Below are 18458 nucleotides of genomic sequence, written 5' to 3' on the forward strand. Positions count from 1 at the left end.
ATGTGTTTTTATTTTGCAATAAACAAATTTATTTTTTTTTCGAAATGTACTAAAAATTAAAATGTATCAATCATTATCAAAGGTCATTGGAATGCCCAATCAGAGCGAACGTATCCGTTGTCCTGCGCGTAGCACCAAAAAATTAATGTTTATTTAAAAAAATTTCTGATGCCGTGGTAGTTAACCGAATTTAATTTTGCAAATTACAAATGAAAGGTACAGTATTCTTCTATTTGTAAAAAAAAATTAACTTGCTATCTGCTTTATTTTCAGTCCTGCAACATTTTGAAAAAATGAATTTTTTGCGAAAGCTGGATTGCAAAATTTATTTTGCAAAATCTATTGAACCGATCTTAACTAAATTTACAGTATTGTTTTATCATACGATAAAGATTTTCTGGGTGAAATATAAAGGTCCTAAGTGTAGCAGAAATGGCTGAAAAACGTAAAATGCGAATACTTGTTTTTTATGTTTTTTTCGCAATTATTGCTACTTTGCAACAAGGGTAACAATTTAAAAAAATTTAAACTAATCTTATATTGTAGGAAATTTAATTACGCAACTTTTATGTCGGTGCAACTTTTCTCGAAAATTAATACTTTTAAAGTTATAATCAAAAAACGAAGAAAAAAATCGAATTTTTCCTTCATTTTTTGACATTTTGATTTTTTAAAAAATGTTCCGGAACTTTTTGAGAGGGAGGATAACTCCAATATTATTATTTGAGTTATTTTCAAGCAATTTCTGCAAACAAATTTGAGTCACCTCTCAACGTCACTAATACTTTTACAGATGCGCCCTGGTCTATCAAAAATCTAGGTCCAGGCTGGGTGAGTGTTCCGACAAAAACCTTATTTCCCTGGACTAACAAGTTAACTCACTCTTCGATATCGTTAATAAGCGTGCTGTTTATATTTATACGATTATCCCAAACCTTTTTTATTTGCCACTATAAATAAATGGGATGTTTCAAGTTCGATATCGAGGTGGCGCCTCCACGTTATTTATATCCTGAATTCGTGAGTAGATGAGAAAGTTTATATAATTAACGGTGATCGGTGATATGCGGAGAAACGGATCAAATATATCAAAGAGGAAATTGCTGCAGTTAATTTTTTTTTCATTTCAGTAAAACCGGTCTTGAATAAATAACCAGAATAAAAACCCGCTAAACGCCGTAAAAATGAGTGGTGCACACAATATTCCAGCTACAAAAGAGCTGATAAGGATATTACGTGGCGCGAAAATATATTTTCATTTTGATGGAAAATAAAATTATAGTCTTATTTTGAAAGATTTTTCCATAATATTTGCTAAATTGAAAGTATGTAAAACCCGCTGCAAAAGAGTAACTTTGATAAATTATCAAAATACGGTTTTCATTTTGAAGCTCTTTTGTGGCGCGTTTTACTTCACTTAGCTCTCATAAAATTGAATTAAACTGCTCGTCAAAAGTTAGGGATATAGAAAATTCTGCTGAATTTTTATAGTAGATTTTTTCGTGAACAGATAACGGATTCCGTTAATTTTTTTTTATTATTTTAGACTTTTCTTTAGTATTTACACAGTTATGCAAAGGTTTACTCAAACTTTTTTTTTATACTTATACCGGGTGGAAGAAAAGAAATGTTTTGCTTATGTTAAGTTTGAGACGCCCTGTAGGGAGGACGAGGTACAAATGGGAGTATATATCGAAATCGTATTATAGTCTTATGTTTTGTGAACATTGTGTTTTTTGAATGTCCCTGATATCTTTAGAAATAAAAAAAATAGACGGTTTTGTAATTTAATATGTGTTTTAACCGAAACAAAAGTTTGAGACACCTTGTAGGGAGAAAAAGGCACAAAGATGAGTATGTATACTCGAGGTATACCTCGATATTTTGTTGTAGTCTCATATTTTGTGAATATTTTATTTTTTTAATTTCTCTGATATCTTTAATAACAAAGAAACTAGACGATACTACTCTTTAATATGTGTTTTAACTGACGACATGCGTCACATCACACATATGAAACATAGAAAAACATATTAAAGAGTAATACCGTCTAGTTTCTTTGTTATTAAAGATATCAGAGAAATTAAAAAAATAAAATATTCAAAAAATATGAGACTACAACATAATATCGGGGTATACTCACCTTTGTGCCTTTTTCTCCCTACAAGGTATCTCAAACTTTTGTTTCGGTTAAATCACATGTTAAATTACAAAACCGTCTATTTTTTTTTTGTTTCAAGATATCAGCGACATTCAAACAACAGCATGTTCACAAAACATAGGACTACAATATTATTTTGATGTATACTCACATTTGTACCTTGTTCTCCCTACAGGGTGTCTCAAACTTAACACAAGAAAAACATATTTTTTTCTTCCCCCTGGTATAAGTACAAAAAAAAGTTTGAGTAAACCTTTGCACAACTGTGTAAATACTAAAGAAAAGGCTAAAATAAAAAAAATAGCGGAATCCGTCTGTTCGCGAAAAAATCAACTATGAAAATGAGCATAATTTTCTATATCCCTAACTTTTGACGAGCAGTTGTCCTACGGTCGGTCCAAGGAATTCGTAACATTCGTCTCCAACAGAACATTTTAGTGGCGTCTATCTTTCTTCTTTCCGATTGATGTCTCAGGGTCCAAGATTCACATCGGTAGGTCAGTACTTATTGGAAATATTAAGCAGTTGATAAACCTCATCTTTAACGCTCTTGAAATTTGATAATCCTTTCATACTGTGGTCATTTTTGCTGTGGCAACTTTTGCTAGATCACATCTACGTTTTATTTCTTCCTTAGTGTTCCTGTGTTTGTGATCCATGATAAGTACCAAATATAAGTATGAGCTCACAACCTCAAACCGGTCAATTGTAGTTATTTGTGGATGATCGTTATGTAGTCTATAGATCCCCTATCATGGTTTCGCGTATAGCTTACTCTAATTACGATTTTTAGATGGTTCTATCCTCATTCTCGGTCCTTAATCTCTTATAGGGTTATACCATCAAATTTTTATAACTTTTTCCACTGTTCTCTGTTCTGGGCTAGTTATTCTGCCTCTTGAATTTCTCGGTTGATCAGTGTTTTAGTTTGATCCACTCAACGGCTTGGATGTCTTCCCCTGGGTCTTTTTCCTTCAATTTCGTCCTCGATAAGTTTTTCCATCGTGCCTGTTCATCTGGTAATGAATGTTAAACCCAGAGTATTCTCAAAATGCGGCGGTGTACCACATCTCAAAAGCCTATATTATGTTCTTATCTGCTTTCTTCAGGGTCCACGTTTCAGATGTATATGCAACTGTACCTATGGGAAAATAAGTGCCCTTACAAGTCTTAATTTTGTCTGCACTGTGACAGTTGAGTTTTTCCAAATTAATTACAATATAGCTTATTGTAAGCTTATTATAAGCTTCAACATAGCTATTCTTGCGATCATGTTTGCCTTGTTTTGCCTACATATCTGCTCGTCGATTACCATGCACCCCTTCATGACTGGGCATTAATGTTGCCCAAATGCAAGACCAAGACGAGACTTAGACAGTCTTGATCTTGCAATGGTACACCTGGTCTTGGTCTTGCAGCAAGAGTCTTGCAAGTCTCGCAGTTGTTCATTAGCCTATTACACTATTACACATCTTAGAACAACCGAGTAGGTAGCAGATTACAACAGAGTAGGTAAATTTTAATCTTGAATTATTTATTCGTTAAAAATATCGCTGTAATAATATTGTTGCTAGAAGGTAAATTGTCGTTGTCCCTATAGGTACCGGATACCGTATTTTCTTAACATTCTGTTTATTTATTCATTCGCTTATGTTGGATAACAACCTGTATTGATGAAAAACATGGCTAGCTAAAAAATTACCTTAACTTTTTATTATCCAACATAAGCGAATGAATCAAAAAACAAAATGTTAAGAAAATATGAGGCTATAGTTGGGTTTCAATTTTAATATTTTATAAGCTAGAATATTCCATAGGGTGATGCGAACTTTAAGAAAAAAAAACACAGTTTGATTGGTACACCCGGTATACAATGACAATTTACCTGCCTAGCAATAGTATTATTACAGCGATATTGTTAAAGAATAACATATTAAAAAAATCACTTCCTATCGGACAACAGATTTAGGAAATGCAAGACATCAAAAATGGCCCGTTTTTAAGGTGGTGCGTTAATTTCTTGGAGTAATGTCCAAACACAAAGAGTAATAAAAGAACAGTCGATTGATAACACAAATGACCAATTTAATTTAACTACAGAAAAAAACTGCTATAAATGTTCTTTTGTCTTGCATACATTTTACTGTAAATATTTCTTTGTTCAATGTCTCGGTAGACAGTATATCGTTATTAAATATTTCGTTATTTTGTTTACACGGTATATATAGCCGGCATTATCTGCATTAATGTGTCTCGTTATTAATACTTTTAAGTATTAGCCGCATTCTTTCAGCAAATTTTGTCTAACTGAATGAGGTCATTGCACAATCAACAGAAAAATATACGTCTTACTATTCTATATATCGATAAGATTTGTGGTGTTTAAATTTCTAAAAAACTAATAAGGAAAAAAATTAATTACTTATTAGGTATATTTTTTATCAGCTACATATTTATAACATTATTGTCGGCATCGCAGGGTCGCAACGCAAGAATATTAATTTATGAATAAAGGCCGGATTTATTCTCAAAACAATTAATTTCAGAGCCAAGAAGTCGTCTGCTGGGAAAGATTGTAAAAATGTTTTATGTTTGCATTGTAATAATGATCTCTGAGTACGTGTCAAATGTGTCAAGTGTTATTTTAATGTATATTTCGATTCGCTATGTACGTTTGTGGTATTGTTCGTAATGCGCATAAGTCAAATTTTCCAAATTTTTGTTAAAAATGTTTTTGCCTCTCATAGAGTATCTAAGAATATACCCGAACTAATATACTCTCTAAAACGACCCTCAGTTCTAACTGCAAGACGCAAGAGTCTTGCAGGCTTAGTCTTGTTCTTGCTCAAATCTTGCACGGTAAGTCTTGGTCTTGCTTAAATTAGGAGGTCTTGGTCTTGCAAAAACGCAAGAACAAGACCAAGACCGATTTTGGGCAACACTACTGGGCATCCATATTAAACTAAAGACACTTTATTGTCTTTTGCCAGGTTGTTGAGGAGATCTTTGCAGTTCCTCGCCAATTTTGGTTTTGTGAGTGGGTTCTTTACTGCCGGAATAGCAGCGTGGCTATCTCTGTAAATGTCGATTATCTTAGCTTTAGGGTCTTCATCTCTGATTTCATCAAGGCAAGACACACTTCTAAATTTTCAGAGTTCATATCTAAAATTAGGACAAGATGAACACACACCCTGAGAGATTGAGCTAGGCTGGGATGAACGATGGCTATCTTGGATGATTGGAGTAATGTTTTCGAATATTATTTCAATTAGCTGGGGTAGTCTATCGCCATTGTCGTTTTCGTTTCAATATTAAAGGTACGTTCTATTGCTGCAGTCTAGTGGAGTTCCTTTTTTGAATATAAGAGTGAAAGTAGACGATGTCCAGTCGTCAGGCCACTCTGCTGTTTTCTAAGTCTTTCTAAATGTCAGGTGCATAATATTGATTGCAACCTCTTCTGTTAATTTTGTTTGTTTGAAAACCTCTGCTGTTATTTGGTCACACCAAGAAATTTTCGATTCTTTGGGGCTTCTATTGCTTTTTGTACCTGCGATATGTCTCCCTTCACCGAACGTTTCAAGCGGTGAAGGGAGAAAGATTCCATATGATTGCTCGAGCCACTATGTATATTTCAACCATCGCACGTTCAAAATTCTTAGTGTGTGAAACAAGCGTTACTCCGTCGCTCTGTCGCGTCGTCCGCCGTCATTCGGGAATTAAACAACGTTAATGGACTAAGCAATGTTGCCGATTTTAGCACTTCCTTCGGTCGCCTATATCTAATCGAAAACTGAACGTATTGTATAAAAAATAAAAAAGCTGAAAAAGATCTCTATCTTCTCAACTATTGCAATAGTTATTAACTCCAAGGCAATTCGTGTCATTAATAAATCTTCATGTCCATATCGGGACCGGAATATTTCATAATATCTGGACACTTCAGTTCAGATATATTTACATCATAAACAGAAATATAAGTTAGTGTCGCAATTACCTTCATTAAAATTTAATTTAATTAATATCTGAAGAATAGTTACACCCATTCTGTCAGCGGTATACGGAAATTGAAGCAAATATAAATAATTTAAATACCATGAATAATGGCATAAGACTTTTGCAATTAGTACTTAATGAGGAGGTACAGAGAGATCGCAATCTGTTAGGTGTAATAGATTTATAATCATATATTTACGATATGTTGTTGGATGTTTCATTAAAGCCATCAGTTTATTACCAAGATTTCTAGTAGACCTGGATCCCGCGTACCAAAAAAAGATGATTAATAGCAAGCTGAAAATCTGGTAGCCTTTACAAATAAGAGGAAGCTTACTGGACTGAGTGAGCTGAAATTATTTGGAGAGGTACTGGAAAGAACCAATGAGGTTAAGTATCTAGGGGTAACCCTGGATTCGAAACTCAATTGGAATACTCATATTACCAATATAACCAATAGGGCTAAGCGACTCTTCTGGAACTGCAGACGAGTTGTAGGTAAAACCTGGGGATTGAAACCAAAGGTGATATGTTGGTTGTACACATCAGTGATACGACCGACAGTTACTTATGGGTCAGTACTCTGGTGGAGAAAGACAGCTTTGCAATCTTGTGTGACCACTCTCACCACCCTACAAAGACAAGCGCTTCTAAATATAACAGGAGCCTTGAATAGTACAGGAACGGCTTCATTAGAGGCTATCACAGGTCTCCCTCCGCTGGAATTGTATATTTCGGCGGTAGCCTTTATGACCATCCTGAGGCTCAAAGCAAACAATACTTGGAGGCCAAATTATGTATTGAATAGCCACACAAACATTACTGGGACTATACTTGAGGAATACATCTTTATGATGAACTTAGATATGATGACACCAGAACTAATCTTCACCGAGAAGATTAACACAATTATACCATCTAGAGAACAAAAAGTCCCAAACATTAATGGAGACTTAATATGGTTCACTGATGGATCTAAAACTGCCCATGGTACTGGATCAGGAGTCTTTGGGCAAACATGTAACTATAATAAATCTTACAGCCTAGGTCAACATACAACGGTGTTCCAGGCTGAAGTTTTTGCTTTGGTGGCCTGCATTGATGAAATAATTGATGAGGACCCTAAAGCTAAGAGAATCAACATTTACACAGATAGCCAATCGGCTATTCTGGCTGTAAAGAACCCTCTCACCAAATCAAAACTGGTGAGAAACTGCAAAGATCTCCTCAATAACCTGGCAAAAGACAACAAAGTGTCTTTAATATGGGTGCCGGGTCATGAAGGGGTGCATGGGAACGAACGAGCAGATATGTTAGCGAAACAAGGCTCGAGAAAAACTTTTGAAGGCCCAGAACCTTTCTGTGGCATCACTAAAGATGCTATGAAAAACGAGGTTCAGAAATGGCTGATAAAGAATCATCAAAATAAATGGAGAACCACTCAAGGGCAAATCCAGACTAAAAAAATAATCAAGAATATTGATAAAAAACTCTCGAACAGTTTGATGAACCTCAATAAACGAGAGATCAAAACGGTCACTGAAATGGTGACTGGACATTGTCGTTTAAGAAATCACCTATACAAACTAGGTAAGGTGAATGAACCATGGTGCAGAAAGTGCGAAATGGAAGAAGAAACTGCCATACACATACTATGCTATTGCAGTGTGCTAGATGATGTAAGGCAGAACTTCACTGGTCACATGAGGTTTGAACCAGAAGAGATCTTAAAACTACCAATGAGAAAACTGTTGGCCTTCGTTGAGGCCACAGGACTTATTAAAGTTTAAGGAGAAGAACAGGGTTTGGTACAAAGGTCTTATGACCAAGTGCCAGAGACTAACGAGTCTCGCCTGAGTTAAGAAGAAGAAGAAGAAGCTGAAAATCTGTTAACAGCTTAACGGTGTCTAGTCGGACAAACTTTGATGTATGGGAACACTGGGAGCGTTCAGGTATTACATAACGCGATTTTTGAAGATTTTTGAGCCCCCTCCATCCCCTACGTAAGTCACTCTAATGGGTGTTTAACTATTGCGTAACGCAATTTTTGAAGATTTTTGACCCCTCCCCCCTCCACCTGCGTTACGTAATACTTGAACGGTCTCACTGAAACAGGGGAAGTTTTAATAATTGTGGAACAGGTTAAAAATTTGAAACGTCAGACTACACGAAAACGTTACATGTATTTTGTCGGACAGAACTTCCAATTGATTTGTTACCATTTCATTAAACTCTCATTAAAAAATCAGACTAGTGTTTATCACCAACTGGGCATTTTAATGAGTGGAACACGAAGAACATTTCAAATGACAGGAATCATGTTGGTTAGTATCTCTCTGTATCTGTAGAGTAGGGAGTGTGAGTCAAGTCCCACAGCACTTAGGCCACAATTGACCCATTGTACATCCTCCCAGGGGGTTGTCGTCCTTAGTTCATCATCCATCCTGCCATTTCCAGGAAGGTGGACAAATCACCTGGTGACATCTCCCCTATATCGGCAGGTGTAGGCCAAGGCTCGCCGAACGAAGTGAAGTTGGCACCTCTAAATACGATTTTTTCAATTTTTTTTTAATTGTCCATCAAATGTCCACTCTTGTCCAGTAAAAATTTTTTTGTCCACCTTTTGTTTACGATACTAAAAAAACGTGAAATAAGGCCCAACACCCCGAAGTCAAAAAAACATCGTAAAAACTGATACGTTTGATTGTCCAACTGTTGTCCACACTTGTCCAGGCATGTTTTTTAATTGTCCACCTTTTGTTTATTTAAATTAGCAATAATTATTGTTTGTTAGTAAAAATGCCAAAAAATGAGAATAAGGCTCTAACACATAATCTTGAGTCAAAAATGCTTAAAAATTAAGGACAAAACTGTTATGCGATACAATAACCGTTGACCTACCCAAAACGGACGCATATGACCCGTACTAGAAATTCGCAATTAATAAAATCGATTCATATCTGAAATATAAATAAACGTACCAGTTTTCGGATTTCTAAATAGTTTTTTTTTTAATTTTTTTGAAAATTCAAAAAAAGAAAAATTTTCAAATCGATTTTTATAGAAAACGGTGTATCCTATCGACTTAAAACAAGAGTACCTTTTAGTTGTAGAATACCTCACAATGTAATAATCCAGAGTTAGAAATTATTAAAAATGAAAGATAAAAAAGTTATGCGATAAAATAACTGTTGCCCTACCCAAAACGGACGCCTATGAGCGGTACTAGAAATTCGCAATGCATGGAATCGATTTATCTCTGGAAAATAAATACGTGTACCAATTTTCGTTTTTCTCAATAAAAGCGTTCTGGAGTTATTTAAGAAAAACTAATTACAAGACGCCATCTTCAAAGAGCCTGTAAGGCAAGCGTCCACAGACCCGCATCGTACGCATCGGACGCAACGGATTTTAGTTTGCCTTTGCCTTGTACAGAAACTTATGTAACCGCGTCCACTGATCCGCATCGTAGGGATCGCATTATCGGCAATCATTGTAAAAAGGCAAACTAAAATCCGTTGCGTACGATGCGGGTCTGTGGACGCTTGGCTTTTGGAAGAATTTTCGGACTAGGTGAATTGGGTTAAAATATCTTAAAATTATCTGAGGAATCTCCTCTCTTCGTTTGTCGGTAGAGTTTCTGGAAACCCTGTATAATACTCAAATTCAATCAAATTTACTAGAATAGAATCGTCTCAAAATTACAATTATTTCATTTTAAGTATTACGCCAACTCTGAATTTTGATTAATAATAGCGTAAATTGTTGTTAAGTTTATGAAAATCACGTTTTTGAAGTCCATAAAACTATCATTCACAAATACTATTAGTCTATACCTTGATTTTAAACTAGGAGGAGTAAACTAAAAAGACAGATTCACACCCAAGAAAGTCATTAGAAAAAGCATAAATTTATCTTCTTTTTTGGTTGATCATGTCGAAAGTAATCTATAAATATTATATTAGACTAATAGTAGCTAACGAATTATAAAAACAACTGTTTATATAAAAGCAGGCTAATAATCTAAAAATTAAAGGAATAACGCAGAAAACTCAAAAAACCGCCGATATAACTTAATTAACCTATGAAATGTCAATAGTGTCAAAATTTCATAAATGTTGAATAGTGTCAAAATTTCATAACAGTGGAGTAGGTAACTTGCCTGAGGTTGAACCAATTACAAGCAAGTATTACGTCGCGGTTGCTCGGTAAATTTCAATTTCCCCTCCTAGTTTAAAAACAGGGTATAGTCACAGAATAACTAACCATACAGAAGCGAAACTCAGGCCCAAAATGGTAACATAATTTTCATGCTCATGTGTCAACGTAACTGGTATAACCTCACTTTTAGACTGACAGTGACAGTTGTTTTTAGTTAAATTTTATATTTATATTTGTTTTATTTTATAGTTTATTTATATTTTGTAATTAAATTTTATATTTCAAAATTAATTAATAACTACTTGTCAAAAATATTACATCATTTGAATTGGTCTATTCCTTAAGGGTCGTTTAAACACAGCGATAAATCAAACAACTTATCAAGGTCAATCGAGTTGTTGCAACTTATCATTGTGTGTAAACGGTGCATCGCACAACTTATCAAAGTTGGAGTTGGGTTGAAGGTGGTATCGCATTGAATCGCAGCGTCTAAACAGCGTTTCAACTTGCCATCACAACTAGTTGCTGTGACTTATCGTTGTGTTTAAACGACGCTTTAGAACATCAAGTTCCATTCTGTAACTAGGGCTCAAGGTCAAATATTTCGGTTCCCACACAATCAATGGAAACAACAGTCAGTTTCGCTTCTGTATGGTTAGTTATTCTGTGGTATAGTAGTCTAGTGGCTAAAGAAAATACATAGCTTAATCCAGCCTGAGCTAAGACGATAAGAGAAACTACATATAGCCCGGGAGGTAGTGTCAAATGTGACCGGAGCATTTTAGCATGGCTGTTTCCTTTTTATTTGCTAGGTATTCCAAAGCTTATTAACAAATGTTGTGTCAGCTGGCCCAAAACCGGGGATTTTAGGCAAGAAAAGGTAAAATATGAAACTTGATGGAAAAACGCTACAACTTATATGTCAAATATTTATCTCCGTGACTTACATCTATTAATGGCCTAGAATACTTGGCTCCTAGCTTTCACTCAGGCGACCCGGGTTTAATTCCTGACGTTGAATTTTTTTTTTGTTTTTAAAATTGACATTTTATTTTGAAAAATAATTATTTTTTGATAATACCACGTTTCTATTATTTATACACAATATCAAAAGTCTGTATGTCTTTTATAGAATCGTAAACTATGCATTTGATCATAAATATTATGATTGACCTTAATAAGCAAAGTTGTTGTATGGTCGAAGCGAATATCGGTGGGATATACGCATTTTATCAATGAAATTCGATATTTTTAAGATATTCCAGAAGCCGCTACAGATAAAATGTTTTAATAACCTATTAATCATTCAGAATTACTCGACGGATATTAGTACATTTCAAATAATTAAGACGATAACCGGACAATAATGATTTAATGAGTGAAATTTAGTTTTTTTTTTACTTTAATGACAAAAAAAAGCAAGCCCATTAGCAGAACCCAATTAAAAATTATTTTGCACATCATATTTGAAAAATTATTTGGTTGAAAAATCTCATTTTTGTTGGCAAAAAAAATATTAATTTGTTTGGACTAAATTACAGTTGTGCTTATCATAAAAAGGATATGTTACTATCAACATTCACACAGTGTTGCCAAACTGAATTTTGTTATTTTGGGTGTAAATTTTTTCCACGGATCTCCGAGGGTACAATACATGAACCCCTGAAGCTTCCTGAGTTAGTATGACCAATCTAAGTGAAAAGGGGAGTTGCCCTTTCCACCCTCTTCCCGACATTTTTTTTTTATTTTTTTGGACAAACTGTTTTTTCTTAATTTTATATGATGTAGAACCAAAAGATACATAGAACCCTATGAAATTTACCTAATAACCAAAAGATACATACAACCCTACATATTATGAAATGTAAATAAAAAATGGTCAAACACAAATAGTGCCTTAAATTAGGATCATCAATTTTTTGGATCATTTTTTGCTAGTATAAATTTGTCTAGACATTTTATGGCGCCCGTGGACCGGTGCGCCTTTTGCCTTGATTAGTATCTATCCATTAAAAAAATTAAACGCTGAAGAAAAAATTTTTTTAACCTTTACGCAAAGATGATCAGTGACGGTTTAAGGCATCATTAGACCCTAGGCGGCCATAAGAAGTAGGCCCCTTTATAGCGACCATTTACTTAGAACAAATTTACAGATATTTATATTGTTTTGGGAAGTAGTTACTCCAAAAATAAATTACGACAATGTAAAAAAAAATCATTTCTTTTACATTTCGCAACAACTTCTCATTAATAGTCCATAGCTAATATGCCAAAGAAAAAAAGGGATATTGTGTCGATATGTGATTTTGTCCTGGTATGAGTGCCACCCCTTCGGGGGTGAAAAAACATACATTCAAAATAAGTGCGGAAATGGATAAACTGATTAATTCTAAGTAACTTTTGTTCTATCCAGTTCTTTCACTAAATTAACTTTTTGAGTTATTTGCGAGTGAATATAATATATGTTCATTTTTCAACAAAAAAAAACACGTTTTTAGACGGTTTTTCGGAAATAACTCCAAAATTAAGAATTTTATCAAAAAAATATTCTTAGAAAAAATATAGCGTATACAAAATTTAAAAAAATGGTGTATGTATGAAGTATGTAGACCCAGTATAAGCAGGACTGGAGCTAATGAAAAGTAGATTCTTATTCGACAAATTGCAAATCAAATATTTCAACGTAAATAACCAAAAAATGAAGTACTTTTCGGTGAAAAATCATCACAACTTTTTTAAAGTTTTAAAAAAGTTTTATTTTTGTTTTTTTTTTAACAAGTTTCAAGTATCAAAATTAAGCAAGTAGAGCTTAAAATAATGTTGATTCCTTTTTTTGGCAAAAAATCTTGAAAATTTATGCAAATTTTGAAAAAACTTATAAGTAGTCATATTATTTATATGATCTGTAAGTTTCACCGGTTCACAGTGCTTATATTTCAGAACATTGGGATTTAAAGTAAAAAAAAATAAGTATTTTGAAATTTTGAAAAAAAAAAAGAAAACGTGTTATTTTTTGTTGAAAAATGAAGAAATTCACTTGCAAATAACTCGAAATGTATTGACTTGATGAAAAAACTCTATTGAACAAAAGTTGCTTAGAATTAGTCAGTTTATCCACTTCCCGACGTATTTTGACGGTATATTTTTTCACCCCCGAGAAGGGGTGGACTCAACCGTAGAGCAAAAACACACATTGGCACAATTTCACTTTTTTCTTTGACATGTTAGCTATGCTTATACAAAATTTCATGTCAATCTAAGCTCTTGTTTCAAATCCAAAGGTTCTTTAAAATCCGGAGGTTTTGCAATATTTTACCGTGAGTGAATGGACTATAAGGCCCATATGTGGGTAGAAATTGAAAAAAACGTACCATACCAAAAGAATTACCATCTTCTAAGCAAAATTTGCTTGCAAAATTGATTACCAAATTGAGGGAATGATTAGAACATGGAATATAAAAATGCCTTTGAAGATAACTGCTTAATTTGTTTTGAATTAGGTTGTATTTTCCTGATATTTGACAGAAGACAAAGCAAAAAACTGAATTTGATTGGAAATCATAAATTAACCATTCTCTTTTTTTGTCTCAGTTAGCCCTAATTGATTTTTTTAACATATTATTTTTTTTAATTACTTACTGCTTAAATAATTCAATATTAATTAATGCATTTGTGTGGGATGCGGGCCCCATCAGTGCCCGGGCCCCATCAGTGCCCGGGCCCTAGGCGGCCGCCTAGTCCGCCTAATGGTTAATCCAGCACTGAAGATGATGCAGGTACCATTTCCCTAAAAATGTTTTTGAAGAAACAGAAACTACTACAGAAACCTACATAATGAAGCCAGTGGGTCCAACTAAATACAACTTGTATCAGGTCTCAGATAATCAAATAGCTTAGATACGACGCAATAGTTAAACGCCCATTAGAGTGCGTTACGTAGGTGGGGGAGGGTCGAAAATCTTAAAAAATCGCGTTACGTAATACTTGAACGCTCCCTAACTCAAAAATAAAAAATAAGTATTTATCGAATTAAATATTAGATATCGAAAAATATTTGTATTGTCCGTTCGCTAAACTCAGACTCAACTGGCTAGTGATTTAAGCTAGTAATTTTGCCAATTTGATAAAATTGCCAAAAAATCATTACTAAATAGTTAATAATTACTAAATATTATATTTAGTAATTTTGCAAATTTTGTCAACATTGGCAAAAAACAAAAAAGTTACGTATTAAAATCATTAGCCATTTGCGTCTGAGTTTAGCGAACCGACTATAGCAAAAATGTAGCTTATAAGATTCAGAAAATGGTGTTTTAATGCATGAAGTCTATCGACACAGTAAAAGCACAGTTGAAGCTCATGAAAATTTATTCTTATTTATCCAATTCCAAATCAAATATTTCAACCTGAAATAACCAAAAAATGAAGCAATTTTCGGGAAAAACTAAAACTTTTTTTAAATGTTTCAGAAAAGCTTTATTTTTTTATAAAAGTTTCTAGCATCAAAACTACAGTCGGAAAAATGAAAGAATACCCATGAAGAAACATATAAAACACGCTGTATTTTCCTGTCACCGTGTCACAAAGAAAATTGCCCAGCGCAAGTACATGTAATAATAATTATTACATGTACTTGCGCTGGCCAATTTTTTGTGTGACACGGTGACAGGAAAATACAGCGTGTTTTATATGTTCGTTCATGGGTATTCTTTCATTTTCCTACTGTATACGAGCTACGCTCAAAATAAAATTCGCCCCTTTTTTGGTAAAAAAAATCATGAAAATCTGCCCCTATTTCGCACCACAAATAAAATTTATCATTAGCACTTTACCATTTACTTTAAATATTTATTGTTTATAATATGATCTGTAAGTTTGACCGGTTCGAATTTCTTATTTTTGAAAAAATTTTAAAGTTTTTTTATTTTGGAAAAATGCCTTTTTTTTAAGATAACTTAAAAAGTATTTGTGATACGAAAAATCTCAAAAAGTAGAGAAATGTAGGTAGGTCTTGCTTTTATAAATATTTTGGCTTTATTTTGTTTTTCTGTAAGACAAAAATTGGTTAAGACATAGCTTAAACTAGAACCCTTTTAAAAATAAGCACTTTGAACCGGTGAAATTTACAGGTCGTATAAAAAAGTTAGGTAATTTGTAAGGCGATAATGATTAGTTTCATTTGGGGTACTAAATAGGGGGAGATTTTCACAATTTTTTACCAAAAAATGGGATTAACTGTATTTTGAGCGTAACTGGTTTAGTGTATCTCATTTTTTGGTTATTTCACGTTGAAATATTCGATTTGGAATTGGACGAATAAGAAAAACTTTTTATGAGCTACAAGTTTTCTTTTACTGAATCGATAGACTTCATTTTTGTTTCACTTTTTTTTATAAGCTCGATACATTTTTGCTAACAATATTCTTTTCCATCGAATACTTATTCTTTGAACTATTTGCGAAAAATCGCCTAAAAACGTGGTTTTTTTGTTGAACAATAAACATTTTTACTCATAAATAACTCGAAAAGTCTGAGTTGGCCACTTTGGTGGTGACATTGAAAATTACACGGTATCGCCATATTTTACTTTGATTTACTGGGCTGTAATACATATAGGTATTTATTACACATGTCGCATTGGGTAATTTTTTATGGGGGCCACATTTCCAATTCTGCGGGGGGGCCCCGACGGAGTTTGTTACGCCACTGCCCTAGTATGGACGAATGCTACTATCCGGCGAGGCAGTGCGCCATTGCACACGTTAAGGCTTGAAAGGATTTCGTCAGTTCTCCGAGGGCTCCGTTTGCGGCCGTCTGACCTAGGCCATTCACCACTCAGGCAAGGATCGCCTGACACCGTATGGTTACGGATATTTTATCGAGGTTTACTCTTCTATTATATGGAGTTTTAGAGCGCTCAAAAACAGTACCGGCGCTAGGGTATAAGGCGCCCGCCTGCAAAAGAAGCATAGGCGCCCTTCGGTGTCTTTTAAATTATTATTTTGTATAGCACCGACAGAAAAAAGGTCATTTTGGCGCCCCCCAAAGAGGGGCGCCCGCCTGCAGTGCATCCCTTGCAGGCCCGTTATCGCCGGCCCTGCTCAAAAATTTGAAAAAAATTCAAAAAGTGACTTCTATTGAACACCAATCATCATGATTTTTGTTAAATGTTTTTAAACCAGTAGATTCCTCTGTAGAAGTTGAAAAATTGCTCAAATTTTTCAAAAATTTGTTTGCAGTGTCCAGAGAGTACCAAAGAATGTAACGGGGTAAAAGGGATATTTGGAAACTGAAACTATATTTTTATGGAATCTTAATACAATTTACTATTCCCAATAAAAATAGTAAATTATTTTATGGATTTAAATTAAAATTAAACTTAAAAAAATTCACAATATGTACCTATTGATTTACTTTACATGCGTTAGGATTTGAAAAAAGTTTGATGTAATGGAGCGGGAGCTTTGTATGAGCCAGTCTGGGCCTGAATAGCCCCTATTATAAAAACCACGAGGAGCCGCCACTGCGCGCCTCAACACACGTCATTGGTCAGAACCTTTATATTTTCCTTAAGATGTGTTGGATGTCCTTTACGATAGTTTCATTTACTGTTTTTAAATAAAATTTCAACTAAAAATCTGCGAAATATACAAATGAAACAAGAATGACATTTACTAAATACTAAATACCTACCTGATCTTTTCAAGCAATACTTATTATTAGAAACATAATATTAACCTCTTTACCCTCCTTACTAAGAAACCCTTAGAAAATATTACCCTCAGATAAACGATTAATTCAAAAGAGTATAATAAACGATATTGTATAATATATGTATCAGATAAAATATCTACCCGATTTAAATTTTTATTTACTTTTGTTTGTTTACTTTGTCAATGATATTGGATATTTTAGCAATCTTGGAAAATGTTTAACAAAAAACCTGCTTATTAAACAAGAGTAAAAATTAATTAAACAAATTAATAATAATATGTTCAGTTCTACAAAATTAAATTTATTATTCTGTACAGCTGGATCAACTGAACAAACAAAACCTGATCCTAGGTTAGTTACTTTTAAATGCGTGCATTTTCAAAGTTTACCATTGTCTAAACAAGCAAAATTTTAACGTAAGTACACAGAATACGTCTTTAATCGCGTATGTTCTATTTTAAGTCATTAAGTAGATCAAGATACAATGCAAGTCAAGTCAACATACCTTTGAAAATTATTCCACACGGTATCCTTCAGACACAAAACAAGTTTTTAACAGTCTGCAATCTCGAGGGACAAAGATAAAATTGACACAACGTAACGAGAGAAACAATACGAATTAAAATGTAATTAAAACAATGATAAAACTTATTTAAAACACGTTAAAATGTTGTTAGAAAGACGACCGATACCGCTAACATCACAAACACATACATTCACCGATAAAGTTGACTGTCAACTGTTGCTTTGCGAAATGTTTTGAACGACTAGCGACTCTAGCGGAGAAAGCGGAGAACTAACTACAATCGAGTGAATGCGAGATTGGAAACTATCGATTGCGCGCATTTCGATATTTATGTCCGGCAAAATATCCATTTCTTGGCCAGAAAAACTAATATTAGAAGCCGATACTATTTGTCCGTAAATAAATAAAATAACAACTAACATTATTTTCTTATTAACATTATTTTATGTCGCTTACAGGAAAATATATTGAGGAGGTAATGGAAGAAAATATGGTAAAAATATGAGGTATAATCAAGGCCGTAACTACTGTCATGAGGCTGAATAGCTCATAAATGTAAAGTCCTGTGATCATAGATCACTTGAAGTGATTGTTGACAGACGATGACACAGGACAAGGACACGAGGCCTCATGGCAGGGGTTAGGTCAAGTAAGGACAATAGAGCAATGACTTTGAATTATAAAATATAATTATTGAATAAAGTACTATAACAATTCACAAGACCTTAAACATTATTACATGGCGCAGTCTAGTGGAAAATAAACCAAAATCATGGAAGTGAGGTTACCAAATACATTGTCATTTGAAGGAAATGTGGCCGAAAATTTTAAAAGATTCAGACAAAGTTTTGAAATATATCTGATGGCCTCTGGAAAAAGTGGTAAAAGTGATGACGTTAAGGT

At 33.9% G+C, this 18458-nt stretch overlaps 1 protein-coding gene across 4 annotated transcripts in view; it reads right to left on the reverse strand.

The window, feature by feature from the left end:
* Window positions 1-17780, reverse strand: part of LOC114331514 (uncharacterized) — a 741127-nt gene extending 723347 nt beyond the window's left edge. For 2 of the 4 annotated variants that reach the window (XM_050661246.1, XM_050661244.1), the window contains exon 1: window positions 17535-17779. The gene's annotated coding sequence lies outside the window, so the exon portion shown is untranslated. Of the gene's footprint in view, window positions 1-17534 lie in introns of all 4 variants that reach the window. The other 2 variants (XM_050661247.1, XM_050661245.1) reach the window with 2 other exon arrangements.
* Between the last annotated feature and the right edge of the window lie 678 nt (window positions 17781-18458).

This window comes from Diabrotica virgifera, chromosome 9, assembly GCF_917563875.1.
Source record: "Diabrotica virgifera virgifera chromosome 9, PGI_DIABVI_V3a".
Classification (NCBI taxonomy): Eukaryota; Metazoa; Arthropoda; class Insecta; order Coleoptera; family Chrysomelidae; genus Diabrotica; species Diabrotica virgifera.